The following is a 22,922-nucleotide window of genomic DNA, read 5'->3' as shown; positions in this document are numbered from 1 at the left end:
CCCACGGACATTTGGACTTTGCAATACTGTGCCGGAGTTTTGCTACTTGTATATATAGAGTTCTAGATGTGTAATAATTCTTTATATATTGCTAAGTTCGCTATACTTAATTATTGCTATAATATAGTTCTATTTTTACAATCATTGCCTTTTGTCTTTGCATTTTTGTTTTGGGGGTTTGGGGGTGTAACTCTGACTTTTTAATCTGCATTGGTGTGTAGGTATTTCGGTGGGGGTGAGGGTGGGGGTGGGTGTGTGGCGTATGTGTGTGCCCGTAACCTTTCCTCCTCCCCCCTCCCCTGTGTCGTAGGTGCAGTACTCACCATTGTCGTCCTGGAAGAAGAGCAGGAAGGCAATGGCTGGGAGGATGTGGAGTTCCGGTTCCATGCTGTCCCGATTCTGCGTGGAGTGTGTCGAGGTGAGCGTTTTCCATTTGAAATGTCTGTTTCCGCCGTGTTTTTATCGGCGGGGCTCCCGCCCCGGAAAAGGTGGCGGATTGGTGAGTCGTGATAGGGTGGGCGGTACATTGTCTGCCGCCTGGCTGTTGGCGGTGACCGCCGCGCTGTTTGTTTGTGCCGCCGTGGCGGTCGGAGTGTTAAAGCGGCGGCCTGTGTTGGCGGTTCCCGCCAGGGTCAGAAGTCCATTTTTTTTACCGCCAGCCTGTGGGCGGGTTGGCCGCCGCTTTAACACTGACCGCCAGGGTCAGAATGACCCCCTATGTGTACACTGTTAAAGGGGATTTCCAATGTGGTGGTCTTTCAGGGCGATGTACTAATTCACGCTTGATCAGCAGGTGCATAACAAGATTCTAAGACAAGGGCGGCAGAAATTCATGGCTCATGGCATCGTTCTTAGAAAAGTGCCAGTTCATGAAGTCGTCGGTTGAGTACTTGGGTCATGTGATAAGTCAGGAGGGGGTTAGCCCAAAACCCGGTTTGATTGATGCTATCAAATCAGCTCCCCCGCCCACCGACAAGGCTGGTGTGAAAGCGTTTTTACATATGTGTGAGTTTTACTCTCGGTTTATACTGGAGTATGCTAGTCGGGTGAGAGTCTTGTCCAATCTATTGAAAGATAAGACCAGTTTTGAGTGGGGTTCAGAATGTGAAAAAGCGTTTGAGGATATTAAAATCCAGTTGACTCAGGCCAAAGTGCTGAAACCGTATGATCAACGATTCCAATGCTGTCTAACGGTTGATGCTAGCAATGTTGGACTGAGGGCGGTGTTGACTCAAATGATTGAAAGTGTTGAAAACACCATTGGTTTTGCATCTAGAGTATTAAGAACACCAGAAGTGCATTATTCGGTCATCGAAAAAGAGCTGCTGGCCCGTGTTTGGGCCATTGAAAAATTTAGGAGTTACGTGTGGGGGAGGCATTTTGTATTGAAAACAGATCATAAGCCCCTAGTTTCAATCTTGAAGGGGACCAACGACAAAACAGATACACCCAGGATTGGTAGATTAGTAGCGAGGTTGATGCAATATTATTTTGAAGTCATGCATATACCCGGGGGAAGGAATGTAAGAGCTGATTATCTGTCGAGATTTCACAGTCAGATCAGCCCGAAGTCCGAGGAAATTGTGGACGATGAATGTTGTGTGATTGCAGCTGTTGAGGTTGATCAGGTGTGCGTGTGTTCTGAGTCAGAGTGGAAGGAGAAGTTGGCTGAGGACAATGACCTGGGCTCGGTAATGAGGTTTATAGTTGAGGGCTGGCCATATGATAGGGATTTGACGATCGCGGTTCAGCCATTCTGGAAAGTTTCAGATGAGCTAACAATTGAGGAGGGCATTCTCTTGAGGAATGATAAATTCATTCCTCCGGTGGTGTTGAGGAGTTTATTACTGAAGAGGGTGCATGAAGGTCATTTGGGGGCCACTGTGACCAAAAGACGAGTAAGAGACAGCTTTTGGTGGCCATGCATGGACAGTGAAATCGAACAATTAGTAAGGAATTGTGCTGTGTGTTCTAACTCCGACATGAGTTTGAAACCTGTGACACCACCCCTTATGCCCATTGCTTGTCCTGGAGGTCCCTGGCGTAAATTGGGTGTCGATATGGTGGGACCTTCTCACTCGCTCAATAGCAAGCTACGTTATGCATACGTAGTGGTTGAATACTTCTCGAAATGGCCTTATGTCAAATTTGTACAGGAGCCAAATGCAAAGGCTCTTGTGACTTTCTTAAGGGAAGTCTTGATGAATGAGGGGTTTCCGGAGGAAGTCATTTCGGATAATGGTGTTCAATTTGTCTCTGAGGAGTTCAAAGCATTTTTTAAACAGGGTGCAGTTAAACATTTGAGGTGTTCACTTTATCAACTCCAAACAAATGGGTTGGTGGAGAGATTCAACCGTGTGTTGGGAGACTGTATCAGGTGGGCATTGAAGAGTGGGTGTGATGTGCAGGCGTCGGTTCAAACAATGCTTTGGTTTTACAGAACAACTCCTCATTCCACCACGGGGTATCTCCTTTTGAAGCTTTGAAAGGGAGAAAGCCTTATACTCAAATCAAACCAGGGTGGATGTCCAAGTTTTTCGAACAAATGCTGGTGGGAGATCGTACTGACTTTATCAAGGCGGATGTGGAAAACAAGCAGTCTACACAAAAGAGATACTTTTACTGTAAGAAAGGGGCTAAAGAGTCGCCTATTGCAGAAGGTGATTGGGTAGCTGTAAAACTGCCTACTTTTGTTAAGAAAGGCAATGCCAAATTTTCTGAACCGGTTAGGGTCGAATTGGTTTTGGGCAATGCTGTAAGGGTTCAGGGCAATAAGTGGTGGAACAAATCCAAGGTGGTCAAACTGAAAGGGAAATGGGATCCTCGGGGTGTGTGCAGGTGTGATTTGGTGAAGCAATTGGACCCAAATGAAAGTGGGGGTGGTTTGGTGAAACAGTCGGACTTGAAGGCAAGTGGTGATGAGGGTCCGGTTGTGCGCAGGAGTAATAGAGTACAAAAATTGCCCTGGAAACTGTGTCAATAATTCAATGTGTAATTACTATGGAGACTGTGTCAACGATAATGGTTATTTATAGGCGTTATACTAGGTGGTTAGTATTTGTATGTTTTTTTTTTTTTTGGGGGGGTGATGGTACAGTAAAAATAAAAAATAAATCAATGTTGTACCTGGTGCTCGCGAGTAGGGTATCGGCCTCGCGACCAGGTTTCTGTGCTGTTGCTAGGCGGTAGATGGGACGCGCATTAAACGGGCTTCGACGGTTGAGCCGGCAGCCGTGCCCAGTCACGCTTAGGAGACTGTAATTTCTGTAACTTTATTATCTACAATAAACATATTTATTATCTCACCGTGCTCTCCTCGCTTACTTCATTCTGTTAGGCCAAAACAAATTCTCCTCAGAAAACTGATAGCCAGTTGTTAGAAGAAGGAAAAAATTCAGCTTCTTCAAAAGGGAAAAAGTAGCTAGTGTGCACATCGTGACAAAAAAAGTAATTAATTACTCAAAACTGGAAGAATTCTCTATGAAATGAAGCGCCTCAGGAACACTGCTCATTCTCCTCAGGATGAGAGTTGAAGTGCAGGGCTCCCAGAGAGAAACAGCTGGAGGGAAGCTTCAGCACGAGACTAAGGTAGAAACACTAGAGCGCTGACCTCACAAGGATTTGCAGCCATCATCTTGAGTGGCAGTTAAACCTGAAGAGCTAGTTCTAAGAACAGCTTCCGTAAGAGCCACCGGGAGTGAGGACGCCGCTGCAACCAATGTGGGTACAAGGAAAAGGGGAATCGTTTTTGCTGAGGGAAGAATTTAACAATGCTGACAATAGTTTTCCTGACATTTACCATATGCTCCCTCCTCATAGGCTAGATTGTCCCCATGTGTTTCAGATTGTGAAGTTAAGGACATGGAGCTGCAGTCGGAGTGGCATCAGAAGCCACTGACTTGTGACGTGTTCCATAGTTCTTGTACTCTCTGTCAGACTGCCAGGGCATGTCCCACAATATGTCAGTTGATCAACCTAGTTAGTGGAGGACCGGAACAGGGTTGATCTGCAGATAGGGAAGTGTTTGTAGTCAGTGGCTGGTAAGTGCCACACTTAGGCAGTTTATGCAAAACAGAATGTTCTTAGCTTTGTGTACTGACATGCACGTGACTCAGCCATTTTGTATGGGACCTGTGGACATAATTTTTTGACTTGTCTTTTTCATCCATGCAGGTTAACGCCCCTGGGGGTCCACAGTTGGCGGAGTGACGACTGTCGCAAAAGATGGGAGGACCAGTGATGCTGGGCCTGGAATATCACAGAGGCCCACCTGGGGCTATCCTCCCAACATGGGCGGGATGCTCGTCAGACCATGACCCACCTAATGGCCCGCATTCTGGCGGTGGCCTACCCGGAGATGGATGGACGCTTGAGGGCAGCACAGCAGACACAAGGAGGTGAGTACACAGCTAATTCCTGCTTGTTCCATTGCCAGCTGATTGAGTGATGTACTCACTGCTGCCCCTGACAATTAGGGATGAGCGATGTGTCACATAGAAGATGGGAGGTTGTTTGTGTTGACATGTCATGTGTATCAAACTGGTGTACCTTGCCTTCTGAACATGGGACCCAGTCCAAACCTTGGGGGAATACTCAAACCACTTCCTCTGCGGGGACCACAAATGGCGGAGTACAGTGAAAAATCTTGTACTGTTTGTAGTTGTAGTGGGTGTGATTTCTGAACCGAAGAAAAGTCTCTAACATGTCACTGGACAAAGGTAATCACTATCCTCTTCCATGTGTCAGGGCATATGTGTATGTAGACATCTGCCACCCAGAAGCAAGTTATCCTCATTATATGAAGGATGCTGGTGCCTCACTGAAGTCTGTGATGTGTTTGTGCATAGATGTTACATGCCTTACATGGAGAATAGTTTGCAGATGTAGCAAGATACTTTCCCTTGGTAAGTGGGGAATGTCCATTGACATGCATCATGTTCCATGGCTGTAGCTAACATTCCTTGTGCCTACATGTCAGCATGTTCATTTTTCTTCCTAGTTAACATTTTTGATCTGCAATTAACGCATGTCCTAGCTATGTTGATGGTACGATGTCTGTATCCCCTCAGATATATGTTCTTGGGAAACTGTTGTTGTAATGGTACATTTACAATGGGGTTAATGTCCATGTTGTGTCACAGACGGGAGTGTGTTGGCATTGTGTATTCTCTGACAGATACCTTCATGCATTATAGTAAGTCATCTGGAATATAGATCAGCAGTAGCAATGAGGGATATGACAGGTGGGCCAAGATTGTGGGACTACTCTGTGTTCATCTATGTCCTTGATGTGCCATCTTGTTGAAGAGTGCACTGCACATGTGGATCGATTGAGAATTATTCCCTGACTTGTCATGCATCATGTAGTGACTTGCAGTGATGTTAACATCAAATGTGTTTGTGGTCATGCATTCATTCACATACAGAAACCGTGTTTGGCATGTCCAAAATGTGGGTAGGGATGTTGCTCCTCACTGAACAACAGGTTTGGGTGCCATTATCAGTGATTGCAAGTTCAGTGTCTCTACAACATTCAAGATACATATGTGTACTAATGACACACTCACATGATGTCATTGTCATGGGTTTTAGACATTAGTGGTAACTAGCCTGTGGTTTACTGCTTCATTGCTGTGTGTATCTTTGAAACATTACTGAAACATTACTCTGACATATTGAACCTGATATCAATGGTGTTCATTTCAGTGACACATGTAAGGCCTCTCTGTGTGATATCAATAGTATCTCCTTGATTGTATTGGGACAAGTGTCACTTGTAGATCTGTACATTTTTGACATGTGTCAGTTTTGACATGGATATTTCCATTGCCAATTGTTAGGGATAGTGTGCTTTTGTATCTGAGATAGCTTGGTGACATTTGGTTCATCCCAAAATGTTGGTACAGCATAAAGGTGCAGAATGGATGTGTCCACAAACTTGTGTATGACATTTGGGTGGGTACTTTACAAGACAATGCTATTGTTGAGTACAAGTTATCTGTGGTCTGCTGCATGTGGCACAGCATTGAGGATGAAGAGGTCAGCGAGTTGTTGTATGGTTGTGGTGTTTGTCAGACTTCATCCATGGAATTGTAGTAGTCTGATATCTTGATTTTTTTGTGGTTAACTTTGGTAAGTTAAAATGGCATGCATGGCTATGTTGTGGCCCATGTATGGGCTGAGGTCTACTTGACCTGATGGTATTTGTTTGTCACTCAAAGTTGTGATTGAAGTGTTATTATGTTCATGTTATGACCCTATTTCTCTTTTTTGTTTTTTGCAGCATCAGTGCAGGCAGGCGAAGGAGACAGGGCACAGCAGAGTGGGGAATCATCTGACCATGGGACCTTGGGTCAAGACACCACCAACACAAAGGGACCCAGTGGCCTGGAGGCCGAGGGGAGTGCCACGGGGGAGACCGGGACATTCTCATCACCAGATTTCATCTCCAGTGGCCACTCCCAAGTGGTAGAGGACCCATCGGGGACCACTCACAATACCATCGTTGTCCGCCACCCCCATTGCCCTCTCTATTGCTCTCCACCTAGTTGCCCATGCCTGCTCACCCAAGAAAGAGGGAACCTCCTTTGCCGCAGGCACCTCTGCCCAGCTCCTATTTGCCCTGCTACCCTCAGTGAGGAGGCTATTTACCTCCTGAGAAGTATCTCTGTGGGTCAGTCCGTCATTGTGAATACCATCCAGGGATTGTTAAGTCAACTACAATAGACTAATGCATTCCGGGAAGGCATGCATGGTGCAATGGCTGGCCTATAGTGATCTTTTCAGGCTCTGGCCTCCTCACTGGCAGCAGTCAGTCACCCTCCATCTTCCAGTCCAAATCCCCCCTTCCCCTACCTGTGCAAAGCACACAACCAGATACTCAGGCATCCACCTTAACAGATAAAGGTAGCGCATACAAACACATGCACCACAGGTCACACCACCAGCAGGCACACAAACAACATCCACCTGCAGACACAGCAACAGTCACAACTTTCCCTGACACCCTCATCATCTTCAGCATTACACACACACACACACACACATCATCAAGCATACCTACAGACACCACCACAACAGATACAGCCACTACACCCATCCTCCCCACATACACCACCCCAGGAGACCCTCAGACATCCACCCCAAGCACCACACCCGCAGACACCACAACTGACACACCTATCACCTACATCCACCATACCTGCAGCCACCACCCCAACAGACACCGACCCACCACGGCATCCCCCAGCACCTCGACCCACCCTAATCCCAAGACACATAAACACCCTAACTCACTGAGCCAACAGTCTCACCACAAAAAAGCATCCCTCCCATAAACATACACCCAAGACATACACACTTACATGTCAGACAACCACTTTCTCCCCTAGGATAATCCCTGAGGTGCCTGCCTGCCCCCTTGATGCCCCTTCTTGTGGAGGTTACATGGCAGTTAGTAGTCAAGTTTTGGCACAACACTGTACCATCAGTTGTGTGCAATTTGGACAGGTCAATGGCCTTTGGACATTTCCATTGTTCATAATAAACCCCCCGGTTGTATTTTTGGGTACACCTTTGTCCTGCAATTCCTTTTTAGCTTTATGTTGTTCCTGCATGACTTTGATTGTGTGCCTCCAGTTGTGTGTGTTTGAGCCAGCTTGCTGCTCCATGTGCTGTTGTTTGCAATACATGAGTTTGTGTGCGGTGCTGTTGTCCCCCAAGAGAAGGGTATGCCTTAAGTGTATAGATATGTGTTTATAAATGCAATGGTGGTGTGATGGCATTGTGTACTGTTTGGTATGGTAAGTATTTATTTTCGTGTTGTCCAATGTGGGCATGTAAGGTGTTAGATTTGTCACCCTGATCTGGCTTATGTATACATGTGATGTGTGTCAGCTTGAGTTTTGTTAGTTCAGACATGGAGTGTGTTATGTTATGTTGTGTGTTTGCATTTGCTTGTGCATGTGTCCATTTAGGTGTGTGTCTCTTGCAGCTAGTTCGTGTAGAGGTATGTCCCATGTATGAGTTGTATGTGCTTTGCTGTCTTGCCTTTCCCTATTGTGTAGCAGGTTATGACCTGTGATTTTTGTACTGTTTGTCCCTGCGATCCATGTAGGGTAATTTCCTGTGCACATGTTGTTTGAGGGGCATGATCAACATGATATGTGTCCCAGTGCAGCCTCCTTCCCCAAATGCTCCTGATGCTCTCATTCCAACTGTACAGGTATTGTTGGTGTGGTGCTCTTTATCTAATTGTCTCTCTCTGTCTATTGTGTATTCTATTGTGTATGCCATTGTGCTTCCATTGCAATGTGATGTGTGTGTCCATTGCCTAGGTTGTGTACTGGTGATGTTGTATATGTTCCATGCCACATCGATATAAATGTGTGTTGTATGTGTGGACAGTCCCTGGGCAGTGTTGAATGTGAATATGTGATTTGTATTTGTATATGTGTTGTAAGTGTGTTGTTGTTGCTGTGTGTGACAATGTTTTGTGGCCTTCCATGTGCCTAAGCTGTGTGCCCATGTGTATTTGTGTATTGTTGCAGTGCACTGTGAGTGTGCAGACCAAAGTGTGTGTGTACTGTGAGTGTGTACGTGTCTATGTTGATGTATGTTTGCGAGTGTGTGTTGTATGAAAAGTGTAGCTGCTGCCCATTGTATAACCCCTTTCGATGCGTTTGCTGATGATACAAATTATTATACACAAATTAATGATACAGGTAGGTGCGGTTACTTACGGTTGCTGTCCATGGCAGCATTGATTTTGTTGTCTTTCGGTGACCAGAAGCAGCGGAACAATGTTTAGGAATGGCTCCATAGCGGCTTCAGACATGTAATGCTCCCTGCAGGTGAGTGTCTCCCTTTATACTGTTCGTTTCCACCTCCTGATATTTGGTGGCAGGACCGCCACGGTCAAATTGGCGGTGTGCAACCTTGTGATGAGTAAACACTGTTCGGGCCGGCCTGTTTGTGCTTCACTGTGACCGTGCCGGTCTGTGCTGGCTCGCAGTGCTGACAGACCGCTGGCGGTCTTCTGTTGGTACGACCACCAAACTCGTAATACAGTGGTCCGCTCCCAAGACCTTTGGTGGTCAGCCCGCAACAGCCAATATGGTGGTCACAGGACCACCAAGCTTGCAATGATGGCCTTATTCTTGCAGACTATACAAGAATCAAGAACAGGCCTACACCAAAATGGGTTAGTTGGGTATGAATTTGCAGTGCTGAGGCAGGGCCTCTGTAAGGTAGGAGAGAGTCTCCAGAGCAGAGTAAAGAATTTCGGAGTTGAAGAACACTGTTAAAGAACTCCAAACTACAGTGGCAAAAGTTACTTTGTTTTTCAAACATTTCCCAGTGGGAGCAGAAGACAAAGATCGATGTAGCAGAATAATCTGTGTTGCGAGGGGTTCCTGGAGGAAGCAGGGAGAATATAGAATGAAAGAAAAAAAAAGTCACAGCACTATTAATTTAATTTTAAATAAAATCTGTCATTAGTTTAAATATATTCAATTAAATAACATTTATTTTGGAACAGTTTAAATTAAAGAAGATTTTTTTTTCGACTACAGTAAAACCTATTTTTATTATGCATTCATAATTATTAAAAGTGATATATAGAATTAATTAAAAGTAATTTTATTACAATTTATTTACATTGGGTGTTACATTATTTTTTACACTCTAAAAAGGTTCTTAAAATGTTTTATACTTTAGTAATAACAGTTTCATTTTTAGGTTTCTGTTTATTAAATGATATTTATTTATATTTGTAACTATTTTTAATAATTCTATTAATTTAATATAAATATCCTAATGGGTTTTAATTTACTACCTCTATCAGGGCAAAACGTAAATGCAATTTTGCATTTTCTAAACAGAGGCCTCAATAGAAATCACTATTTAAGAAATGCAAATTGCAATGTATTAAAATACTCATTTCCTAATACAAAGTGGGAATTGCTATTAGGAAACGGCAATTAGATAATCCCATGCCATTTGTGACAATAGCCCGGTTTTGCTTTTTCCAAATAGCGCTATTTGGAAAATGCAAAACCAAGGATGGCTTTGAGCAAAAGACTCCCAAAATGCACACCAAAATTTGTGGTGCACATATAGAGCACACATCTGTCCTAGGGGGCATGTGTGCTCTGTTGCACTTAAAAAAAACACGTTTTTGGATACTTTTTGTTAAATTGCATATGGTTATCATTGACTAGAAGTCGATGGTAATTGCATTTCCTTAATGCCAAATTCGCTCTTAGGAAATACTTTGTACATCTGAAGAGGAATCGCAAATAGGTGATCCCTATTCGCGAATTCCTATTCTGAGGATCACAAATTGCGGCTTCTATAGAGTAGAAATTGCAATTTGAGATTCCCTAAAGGGCTTTGTACATCTAAAAAGCCCATTTAGCATTTCTTAACGGCCCAAAATAGCAGCTCGGACTGTTAAGAAATGCTAAATGGCTTTGTACATGTGGCCCTTATTTTCCAGATTGTTGCTGTGTTAGCTGCTGGCCATGTGGGGATTGGACTTACACCAGCTCTACAATGGAGTAACTTACTAATGTTTTGGGTTCCTTTTGGCTGCAGTAACTTTAGAAGTGCAGTTTGTGAATAGTAACAGGCTTACATTTTTTGTGGGTGAGTGCAGGCCGACTCTCTCTAAACCCCTCTTTGCTCCTCCTTAAACATCTCCGGCTTAGTAGTAAGTATGCCTCATTTTGTAGACTCTCTCCTGGTCTCTCCTACATTTACTACCAAGTAGTAAACTTGTATGTGTGAGGATCTCCCCACAGAAAAGATAGGAGAGATGGAAGTTTATGTATGAACTGCATTTAGTAGTAATAATGCTTCTGCTACAGTCCTTCATACATTTACTACCAAGTAGTAAACTTGCATGTGTGAGGATCACCCCGCAGGAACGACGAGACAGATGTAGATGGAGATTTACACTCTTAAGTTTGAAAACTGCATTTTGTAGTACTTCAGCAGTACTATTGTAGTATTACTAAACTGATAAACCTGTCAGCATCAGGGTGTTCTTCAATCACATTTTTTCCCCTTTGCTCTGCTGGAATTTGTTTTTGTTGCCACAGGACTCGGTGCAGTTTATTGCTGCTAACCACTGCTAGAGTGCTCACTCCCCTTAAAATGATAAAATTGGCTTACAGTCAATTGCCACATTTAATTTACTTATAAGTCCCTAGTGAGGCGGTGCTATGTGTACTCATAGTCTTTAAATAAAATACTACTAGTGGTCCTGCAGCTCTCACTGTGCCACCCACTGAAGTGGCCCTGTCAAATATGTCTCCTGCTTGCTACTGCAGCCTGTGTAAAGTTTAAAACTGCCAATTTGACTTGGCAAAATAACTCCTTTGCCAGGCCTAATCCTTCCTTTCTTATACATACATCTCACCCCTGAGGTAGGCCATTAACAGCCCTTAGAGCAGCGTACAGTGTATTTAAAAAGTTGGACATGTACTTTTACGTTTTACATATCTTGGTAGCGAAAACAATTTAAATACGTTTTTTACTACTCCAAGGCCTACTTCTCCCATTGGATAACATTGGGTTACCTTATTACATTTAATAAGTGATAATCTTTGCTTGTGAACAGGTAGCAATATCATGTCTGGTCACTAAGGAATTGTAATTTAAAATCCTCTTTAATGGTAAAGTTGGATTTTAAGTGACAATTCTGAAAATGCCACTTTTAGAAAGTGGAACTTGCTTGTTTTCATAGACAGCTTGACATCTCTGAATCTGGGACTGAGGCCAAAGTGGATTGAGGTTTCATTGCCCATGACTCAAAAGACACAGACCCTTAACTCTGAAGTTTCCACTGAAAAAATCACAGAAGGGATTAACAGTTGCAGGTGGTGAAACTGTTCAGCTGAAATGAGCTACCAGTCGAATTCTCTATAGCTAGTAAATTCCTGCACAAGGCACACCTACTGACACTATACAAAGAGGACAAATGGAGGGCATTTTAATCCCTGATGTTAGAGTAGATCATAAAAGGTATATTAAAAGAAGTCTCCATGCAACTCCTACAGAGCGGTCTCCTAGCTAAATATGAAAATACAAATTCTGATGAATAGAATAGAAACAGTTGTAACACTAATACACAGAGACCAGAATGGTTTTATGCACCACCACATTTAAACGCATAACATCAGACAGCCTGATAATGCCCTGGCCCTAGAGGGGCACTTTCTGGTTCCCACCACTCTACTTTTAACTGATTTTGGAAAGCCAATTTGACAATCTGAATTGGGGTTACTTCTTTGTCTTGCTTGAAATATGTTAAATTCTTTCATGCAGAACATGTGACGAGGATACATATAGGACATCGCTTGCCCAAACTCATTTCTATTTACAAGGGTACCAGGCAGGGCTGCCAATTGCCCCCCTTCTTTTCGCTCGTGCAAGAGAACTATTGGTTAGAATTTGTAAAATGAGAACCCCTGAGTTATGCTTTAAGTGAGCAACCAGAGTGAAACATACGGTATTACTTTATGTTTATGACCTATTTATATATGTGAGTGACCCTAAACTTTGAGGCCCACAAATATTTCAGCCAGTGAATGATTTTGAAACGTCAATGCCCACGAGCAAAGATATCCCATTGGCCCTCTCCACAGGCCGTAGAACCACTGGAGCTATGGCAGCAGTGGCCATGTTGTTAGGCTGAACCTGAGACCGGGAGGGGATTCAGCTTCAGGAGTCTTGTGGTGGTGTTTTGGGATTTCCAGGCCCGTGCCAATTGCACCCCCAAATTCAGGAACATTTCCCATGCCCGGACTGTTGGTCTTAGGGGCTCATGATTTGGGCCTGACTGACCATGAGTTAGCCATACTGATGGGGAAGACCCTAGACTTTGATTTCAAGTATTCTCTATTCATAAATAAGAAAATCACCGAAGAGTTGACAGAATGTGACTGAATGAATCATTCAAAATGTATTTTCGAATGAGCGTACGTTAATGTATATTCCATGAAATTGTTACATCAGTAGTACAGAAGAATACATCAATGACAAAAATGCATATTAACATTAGCCAATCAATTCATAAACAGTAGTAGGGAAACAATGAACTGCTGCACCAAAAGTACAACATACATCTAATGTCTAAAATGTAACTCCAAGCAATCCATAGTTAAAAGGCCAATGGTTAAATTAAACCTGCAGAAGAATGTACCAGCTGCTTCTTCCAACCTATGGATGACATAAATTGTTAGTCTAATGACGTCAATTTATGACCTAAGCCTCACATACATAGACAATTCCTCTCTAGTTTCAGCATGTTTAATACTTTTGGCCAATTATTACAGAACACTGATGATAGGAGAAAGGTTATTACATATTTAAAGCTCCTCACATTAGCACATTTAAAATCTGTTTCATTTTAAGAGCAACATTACATTGACAAGAGCAGCATGGCCAATAGCACTCCTGTTTTCCTGTTATCTGTCAACAGTTTTCCTGTTATCTGTCGCCTCAGAGTCGGAGTGATTGTGCACCTCCTTATTCTGCACATCTGCACTGAAAGCTAGGGACAGATTTCTTGTCAGTCAATTAACCATTTACATTATTCAAACATCCCCACTGCCACCAGCCCGTTTGGAGAAGTCAATCCTCAGTGAACCCCCGCCATGCCATGCAGATAGGTAACCATATGACTAGGAAAAAACTAGTTACTTAACTGTGCTAGTTTTCTGGTGGACACTCTTATCTCCTTGCACGTTCCTCACCTGTAGAAGAATCTCAGGTGCCACTTTGGATCTGGATACTTCAAGGTACTCACATCACCAGTGAGAGAGAAGGTCTAGTCTGCATGGCTGCTTGAGAAGAGGACATATGAAGAAATGCTGAACGTCTGCATACCACACTACCCTTGGCCAATCCAGGTTGATGAGAATGACTTGGGACCGGTCTTGGAGTATCTTCCACGGAACCCAAGGAATCAAGGGAAATGTCCCCCCAAGGCACCCAATAATGGACACTGGAGGACACAGAACTGCTGATGTACATTTTCTGAAGAGGCAAAAATGTTCACCTGAGGAGTATCCCACTGGTGAAGATGTCCTGGACTACCTCCAGTAGAATACACCACTTATGATCAGTAAGATAACGCCACCTGACGCTGTTGGCTCTGACATTCAGAGACCCCGCTACATGACTGGTGGTAAGCCAAATCCCTTGGCAGTGTGTCCAAGTCCCAATTCTTGTAGACAAAGGAGCTGAGACCCTCCCCCCTCTTACTTATTGACATAAGGATCGACCTTGGATGTAGGGGAGGAAGGCCTTGAGCACCAGCCAAATTGCCTGCTATTTCAACTGGAGAACCTGTTCTTCCAGAGACCACGGGCCTCTGATCTCCAGATCTTCTAGGCAAGCTCCCCACCCTGAGGTGGGAGCATACATTACTACTGTAGCCACAGCTAAAGGGGGAGCAAAAGACATCCTGCAACTCAGGTTCATCTTGTTCCCCCACTAAACCACTTCTGCTGAAACACTGGGGGAGATTATGTAACAGTCCAACAGGTTTCCCCCGTACTGTAGCCACTGCCTGCAGAGGCACCCCATTAGGCTCTTCATGTGCCAAAGTGCATGCAGGACTAGGAGAATGCAGGAACCCATCAGACCTAGGAGTCATAGGACCTTCAGAACTGGGAATCGTGCACTGTGTTGGAAGGAGGGAACCAATTTCTGAATGTTGGCAATTCTCTAAGGTGGATGAAAGGTGTGGAGAATAGTGGTTTCCTGTACTGACTCAATAAACTGGAGTCATTGGGGGTGCTTCCGGTGGGATTTTGGATTGTTAATTAAGAAACCCAGGTCGAACAGCATGGCTACTCTTGACTGTACATAGCGAGATACTGCCTCCAGCGATCCAACTTTAATTAGCCAGTCAAACATGTATGGAAATATTGGTGTGCCCGACATTCGTAGATGGGCTGCAATCACTGTCATCTTCTTTGTGAAAACTTGAGGTGATGATGTTAACCTAAACGGGAACACTACAAACTGGTAGTGGATGAAGCTACTACAAAACATAGATGGACCACAATATCAGATGTGAAAGTGAGCATCCTGCAGGTCAAGTGACACCATCCAAACTCCAGCTCCCAATGCCAGTAACACCTGAGCTAAGGTCTGACTCTTGAACTTTTGCTTTTTGAGGAAGAAGCTAAATTCTCTGAGGTCCAGGCTCAGACGCAGAAAGTTGTCCTTCTAGGAAACAAATAAGCTGGCCGTGTTCCAACTCTACTTGCACCACAGCTCCTTTGTGTATGAGTACTGCCACCTCTTGCTGAGAACAGGAAGATATATCCAGACCCGGGAGAGGAGTGAAGGCAGGGGTGGACGGGGTTGGGGTCTGTAGGAATGAAAGGGTGTAGCCTCTTTCTACGATTTGGAGGACCCACTGGTCTAAAGTAACAGCCTTCCAGGCCAGGAGAAAGAACGATACCCCCCAACCCCGGGCCTCAAGTGGGTGAGAAAAAGTGAACTAGACCTGCTTTCCTGCTGGTGAAGGGGAGGAGAGGAAGGAAGAGGAGGAGGCTTGCTTGATGGATCCACCGTATTTTTCTCTGGCTCTGCCTCTATACACTTTGATCAGCGGATTTTGCTACTGATGGGATTGGAGAAGGTAAGTCTGATGTTGGTTAAAGGACAATTCCTTCAACACGCCAGGAAAATGGTGAAATGGGTGATAATCTGTCATAGGAGGTGGCAGTTGAAGTATCAAGGAGTGGGTTGTAGCATTGCTGGCTTTGAACTTCTCTAATGCTAAATCCGACAAGGCATGTCCTGTCAAACTGGAGGTCATGAGGCTGGCCTGGACATTAGGAGAGAAGGCAGAAGTGTGTAGCCAGGTGCGCATATGGATGGAGATAGAAGTACCCACGGCTCAGACTAACAAATCAGCAGTGTCCAGTCCAGATTGTATTATGTGGAATGATGCATTCTGACCATCCAGGACCACCTCTTAGAAGAGCACCCTCATTTTCTCTGGCACATGAGGCACAACCATCTGAGCCATATCCCATATGGCATGGGTGTAGCACGCTCGCAGGCAGTATTTAAGAACTTCAATGCCATGCTTTCTGTTGAAAAAATAATTCTTTCCTAGGCATCAAGGCTCTTAAATTCTCTGTCTAAGGGAACTGTTTGGAAGCTCCCAGCCGAATGTCCAGATAAGAATGATGTCTGGATAACTAAGCTTTAGGGTGAGGGATGGGAAGCGAAAAAATGGAGGGACTCCTGTGGCAAAGAGCTAGTGGTGTATCATGAGCTTGTTGACTGTTGGGACGCAGTTTGGCTCCTCTCAGGCTGCCAGCACTTGATCCAGTAGGGCATCATTAAAGGGCAGTAACGGCTCTGCAGTAGGCTCCACCAACAGGGCCTCTGTGAAAACATTAGTTTTAACTGCAATTATAGAAAGTTAAAGCTTTAGGACCTCAGCTGCCATCTTTCCCACCAAACAGAAGGACATAATTTCCGATGCGGGCGGCCCAGCTGTATGTCCAGTTCCATCTCTGGAGAGGTGTCTAATCTGCTGCAGAAGGCAGGCCAGTAAACTCTTACCCCTGGCCATTGCTACCCAAGATGTATAAATTCAAAGGGTCAGAATCTGAATAGGTCATGGATCTCATTTCTGTATCTTCCTCCGATAGTCTTAGTGCTTCCCTGTGCGGTATGTACAGAGACGCAACTTCAAGCAATGGTGGCAGAAGCAGGCGTGGTGTAGGGATCAGTAGTGGTGGGGCTGCCATGTAGGAGGATGAAGCAGATTGGAGTATCTAAGAGCTGGATCAAAGGATGGACAAGTCTCTGTTCATCCAGATGGGATGAAGCAAAATGGCGTGAGAGCCAAGGGCATAAACACAGGGCCAGTGTATGACACTTAGGGCCTGAAGGCATGCCAGATGACACCAATGCCCTTGCAAAGACTCCGTACATGCCATTAAGAAATGTTGCCGGGTCAGAACCTGGAGCCTGGAACACAGGTGCAGGTTAAGAACTGCCAGGAGAAAGGGTCCCGGCACCGAAGGATCCAGGAAGTTCAAGGATGGATCCCGTGGAGGTCGAAACAGTTCTGGGTCAGGTGCAGTGTAGTCTCTAGAGTGGGGCAATTGGGAAACGGGTAAACTGCTTCAATGGCAACTAACTATGGTTCCAAGGTGAATTCCCTGGGGGAGTTGGAGGACGTTGAAATGACTTCTCTTTGGAATGCTTCTTGTGCCTTTTCCTCTTCCCCCAAAAGAGTGGGTTGACGGTGCCCTGTAACGAGGTTGGAAGCTAGATCAGCTGTGCCTCTTGTCCCTTGGCCTGCCCATGAAGAGCCTCGCCTCATGGTTCTTGATGACATTTGGGTGTTTGGTCTGGCAGTAGTCACGAGACTGGAAGTCGTGGTCCAAACCGAGTCACCAGAGGCAGATGAACTGGGTATCAGTTATGGACATCTGTCCTTCACAATCCCTACGGTGTTTGACTCCAATCTCTTTGGAGAAGACATGGTACTGCACTTGTGGTAAAATTCCTGTGAAAACCTCAAGATTCTTTGAGAAAGCAATCGCTGGATTCGTACCAAAGATGCAGAACAAAGGGAACATATGTCTTAGCACTGGGATGAGCCCAATATATGGCTTCAGTGATGTCACTGGATCCCTCCTCCGATGCTGATGCAAAGCCAGGGCGACCGCCCAGCAATATGTTAGCCTTGAAGAGTCTGGATCTCGACTGGTGCCTGAGTATTATTCTATGGGTACGGAATTTGCAGGTAGACTTATCCATCAGAAGTGGTCTCTGTTTAGTCACAGGCGCTGAGACGATTGATTCTCATTGGTTCACAAAACCTTCAATATGAGAAATATATGTGTTTGCTGGTGTACTTGGAGGTGTGATAATTGTCTAAAGCTCTTCGCGCATTCATTTCTATGGTATGGATCTTCCCATGTGTGTTTGCTGATGTCTTTAGAGGTGTGATAACTAACTACATTGCTTCATATATTCACTGCATTTGTATGTTTTTCCCCTGTGTGTGTTTGATAATGTCTCTCAAGGTGTGTTGACCGACTAAAGCTCATCCCACATTCACTACAATGGTATGGTTTTTCCCCAGTGTGTGTTCGCTGATGACATTGTAGGTTTGATAACTGACTAAAGGTCTTTGCACATTCATTGCAATGGTATGGTTTTTCCCCGGTGTGTGTTCGATGATGTCTTTGTAGATCTGATAATTGACAAAAGCTCTTCTTACATTCATTGCAGTGGTATGGTTTTTCCTTTGTGTGTATTCGCTGATGTCTTTGGAGTTGTGATAACCAACTAAAGCTTTTCACACATTCATTGCAATTATATGGTTTTTCCCCTGTGTGTGTTTGCTGATGCCTTTGCAGGTGTGATAACCAACTAAAGCTTTTCACACATTTCTTGCACTGGTATGTTTCTTCCCCTGTATGTGTTCGCTGATGTACTTGGAGGAGCGATAACCGACTAAAGCTCTTTGCACATTCATTGCAATAATAAGGTTTTTCCCCTGTATGTGTTTGCTGATGTCTTTGGAGGTATGATAACTGACTAAATTGCTTCAAACATTCATTGCAACTGTATGGTTTTTCCCCTGTGTGTGTTTGATAATGTCTCTCAAGGTGTGTTGACCGACTAAAGCTGGTCCCACATTCACTGCAATGGTATGGTTTTTCCCCATTGTGTGTTCGCTGATGACACTGTAGGTTTGATAACTGACTAAAACTCTTCACACATTTACTGCACTTGAATGGTTTTTCCCCAGTGTGTGTTTGCTGATGTCTTTGTAGGTGTGATAATTGACAAAAACTCTTCACACATACATTGCACTTGAATGGTCTTTCTCCTGAGTGTGTTCGCTGATGTATCCTCAGTGTTGAGTAACGACTAAAACTACATCCACATTCATAGCAATCATATGGTTTTTCCCCTGTGTGTGTTTGCTGATGTCTGTGTAGATCTGATAGCTGACAAAAGCTCTTCATACAGTCATTGCAATGGTATGGGTTTTTCCTTGTGTGTCTTTGCTGATGTCTTTGGAGGTGTGATAACCATCTAAAACTTTTCACACATTCATTGCAATTAAATGGTTTTTCCCCAGTGTGTGTTTGATGATGTCTTTGTAGATCTGATAACCGACTAAAGCTCTTTGCACATTCATTGCACTTGAATTTGTTTTCTCCTGTGTGAGTTTCCTGATGATTCCTTAATCTTGAAGATTTGCTAAAACTACTTCCACATTCACTGCAATGGTATAGGTTTTCTCCTGTATGTGTTTGCTGATGTCTTTGGAGGTGTGATAACTGACTAAATTGCTTCACACATTCATTGCAATGGTATGGTTTTTCCCCAGTGTGTGTTTGATAATGTCTCTCAAGGTGTGATAACTTAGTAAAGCGCTTCCCACATTCACTGCATGTGAATGGCTTTTCTCCTCCGTGTGTTTGCCAGTGCTCTTTAAGGAGTGCTAAATGACTAAAGCTTTGCACACATTCAGTGCAATAGAATAGTTTTACTCCTTTGTGTGTTTGCTGTTCGTCCTTTTGTAGCGATGACAAGCTAAAGTTGTCCCTGCCTGTGTATGATTCTTCTTTCTTGGTTAGTGTCTCTAGGTCGGTGATATGTTTGTCCACTTCCCATGACTCTGTTTCCTGAAGGGCCAACATGGTTGATAAAGCACTTGTATTATTCTCACATTTCCTGGGTGAGCTGGTATTTAGGACATTTGATTTCCAATTTAAAAGTCAGCTGTCGCACACAACATATGCCCGCCATCTTTTCGAGTGATTGTGCCTCTTGACTGGATAACAATTTTTGACGCTTGCGGGTAAAGATTATTTTTCCTTCTTATCAGTACAAGGTAATATATTCTCTTGTTGCTGCAGTTGGGCCATAAAGAGTTTACAACAGACCTAGAGCACTGAATGATGGTTCTTTATCTTTAGTCCAAGCACTGTGGTAACCACATCATACTGATCCCAAAATCAAAGCTGGTGTTGGGCACCGGTTTATACAGGAGGTGGTTTGTCTTAATTTTGTAGAAGTCACTTCATAGTCCTGTGGTGTAAAGACGCCCAACTCAGACTCTTACATTCAATGAATAGCCTTTGACTGTTTCTTCCAGGATCTGTCAGTTTGTGTTCAGGTTCCTCTGTTTCCAACCGCACTGTAGACTGGTCCTTGTTATTTCTGACAGTTGCCTTGCAGAGTTGAAGTATTATCTTCATTATTTAACATCATTTTGTGACTTCAAGACTTTTTTCCTGTTGAATGTAAAGAGATTTAAAATTAAAGAATACAATTGTAATAGAATATGAATGCACAATACTTATCTGGTTGTAAACAACAACGCTCTTTTACCATCTTTGAAACCTCGCAAGGTATAGTTCACCATACACGGATATTTAACTAAAAGTTATGTTGAACACATCCCATTTTATTTACTTCAGAAAAGAAGGTGATTTATTGGTCTCCACGGAGTGACTTAGTACAGAAAAGGCAGTCACGGAGCACCACGTGCTACAAGTACAGCGTAAGTAGATTCACATGGACAAGATTTCATTAAAGAACAGATTGTGGAAAAGGAGGGATCAGGATGTACTGCTGTTTCGTCAGCTTCAGGAAGTATCTACCAAAGGTAACTCTTCAGACAGTATATAACAAAGGTAACTGTATTCAACTTCTGTACTTTCCTGTGACTTTGTATCAGCTCAAGGGCCAACTCGTCTTTACCCTGCTGTTCTTTAAGTAATCTCGGACACTTTCTGAGCACCCGTGGGGTTGGTCCAAGCAATTCTGGTTTCTTCTAACCTGAAAGACTGGAGCATTATTGTGTGATGAGGTAGATTTTTTTGGGGGCGTTAACATCTGTCCATCTTCCTAAATGTAGCGCAACTTGCAGGGCCTGGTTTTGGCCCGCACATGTTATGTAGAGAAGAGATTCTTTAACTCTAGCTAGAGTAGTTAAAGTTCAGACCTCCTTGAAATTCAAGATGCAGCTCTTTCTAGTGCAGGGGTTCTCTGTAAAACAGAGTGAGGAGTTCATTGTAATGTCCCGCTTTCACATTATGCTCAGAGAGAAGGCAAACAAAGTTTGATTTATAATGTAATATTCAACTATATTAGTCATTTAGTCCTTATTATGGAGACTCTATGAAAACTAATAATTTACCTGATAAATCCCCACAGATAACAGATGTGTGCATATTATTCATTATTCTTCAATTTTCTGACGTTCCAGGGTATCTGACGTAGTTGTGCCCGTTTGGTGCATAAGAAGCGACTTTGTAGCCAGGTGGGGTTCTGCTAGATTGGGAGGAGGTGCACAGGTAGGTGCCTATGAGGTACAAACAGAGGAGGTGCACAGGTAGGTGCTTATGAGGTACAAACAGAGGAGGTGCACAGGTAGTTGCTTATGAGGTACAAACAGAGGAGGTGCACAGGTAGGTGCTTATGAGGTACAAACAAAAGAGGTGCGCAGATAGGTGCTTAGGAGGTACAAACAGAGGAGGTGCACAGGTAGGTGCTTATGAGGTACAAACAGAAGAGGTGCACAGGTAGGTGCTTATGAGGTACAAACAGAGGAGGACTTGAGAGAGCGACACACTTCCTAGTGTTCTGTTCATTCGAGTTAGCTCACACTTTCGTGAAGAGATGGCAGTCAGATAAGTTAGATAGTCAGAAGAGCAAGCAATGTGCTGTTGACTCACTTTGAACAAGGCATCCAGATGATGGGCGGAATGCTGAACAATTTCAAAATCTGGCCCCAAATCACAGATCTGGCCCTAAATCCATTGTTTTAGGTCAAGACTTATTTGCACATGGCTGGTGTAGGAAAGTGCCTCTTTTGAAATAGTCACCCCTCCCCCCCCCCACACACACTTTTTGCCTGGTTTCTGGTGCAATTTTGACTAAACGTGCACTGAGTCCCTGCTAAACGGGTCCCCAGCACCAGATCTCTTTCCATAAAACTGCACAGTTTTTCCCAATTGGCAAACCTTTAGCTGCCACTAGTAAATCGTACCCCTGGTACCTAGGGCATGGGGTACTAAAGAAACTAAAGAAAGGCTCCGGACAGCTGCAGCACATATTCTGCCACCCTCAGGGACCCCCTCCCTAAGTGCACACAGTGCTGCTTTCGCAGACTGCATGTCTTGCTGCAAAACCAAATTGAAAACATGTTAAGGGGAAAGGTACAAGGTCCAACACTGCCCCTCTGCTTTAAAATACCTGTGGTTGTTTTGTAGGGTGGGACACCAACTGAGGTAGGACCAATATTCCTAAAGAATGAAGACCTGATATGGAGAAGCAGTAGGATAATCCACCCCTTAGATAAATAAAGAGAACAACATTTTTTAATGCTGAAGTGATTTTTTTTAATACAGTTAAATCTTTTCATCTATTGGGTAAATACAGCAATATTGATCAAATTTCCTTAATACAGAAGGTTTCATTGAGCAGAAGACAGTATTTCGCCCCTTACATGGCTGTAAGCCTGGGGCTTTCTCAAGGCTGTAGAAGGTAGAAGACATAGCTGTTATTATTTACACCTTTGGAGATTGAAATTTTGAAGAAGTGAGACCACCACCTAGTTGTGAGAATATGTAGAAAGGAGAGTGATTTCCCAAAGGAACTGGAAGCTGATAGCCCATAAGCAACCAGCAAAGTGGGGCCGGCAGTTTGATGATAGGAAAACTGTCCCAGTGCTCCTTCATGGTCCAAGGACACACCCGTGCGAATTAGTCACCAAGAGATGATGAAAAGTGATGCGAAGGTGAACCAAGTGTGATCAGATAAACATTAAAAGTCACGAATATGAGCAGTGCTGGCAGTTTTTATAATATAAATAGAGGAAAAGTTATAATTTATTAGCTGTGTTT

At 43.8% G+C, this 22,922-nt stretch overlaps 1 pseudogene; it reads right to left on the bottom strand.

The window, feature by feature from the left end:
- LOC138276133 (zinc finger protein 850-like) overlaps nt 1-19,831 on the bottom strand; it is a 170,525-nt pseudogene extending 150,694 nt beyond the window's left edge.
- Between the last annotated feature and the right edge of the window lie 3,091 nt (nt 19,832-22,922).

Source organism: Pleurodeles waltl, unplaced genomic scaffold (genome assembly GCF_031143425.1).
Source record: "Pleurodeles waltl isolate 20211129_DDA unplaced genomic scaffold, aPleWal1.hap1.20221129 scaffold_37, whole genome shotgun sequence".
Lineage (NCBI taxonomy): Eukaryota > Metazoa > Chordata > Amphibia > Caudata > Salamandridae > Pleurodeles > Pleurodeles waltl.
Note: the sequence above shows the minus strand (reverse complement) of the source record. Positions and strands in the feature narration are given on the sequence as shown.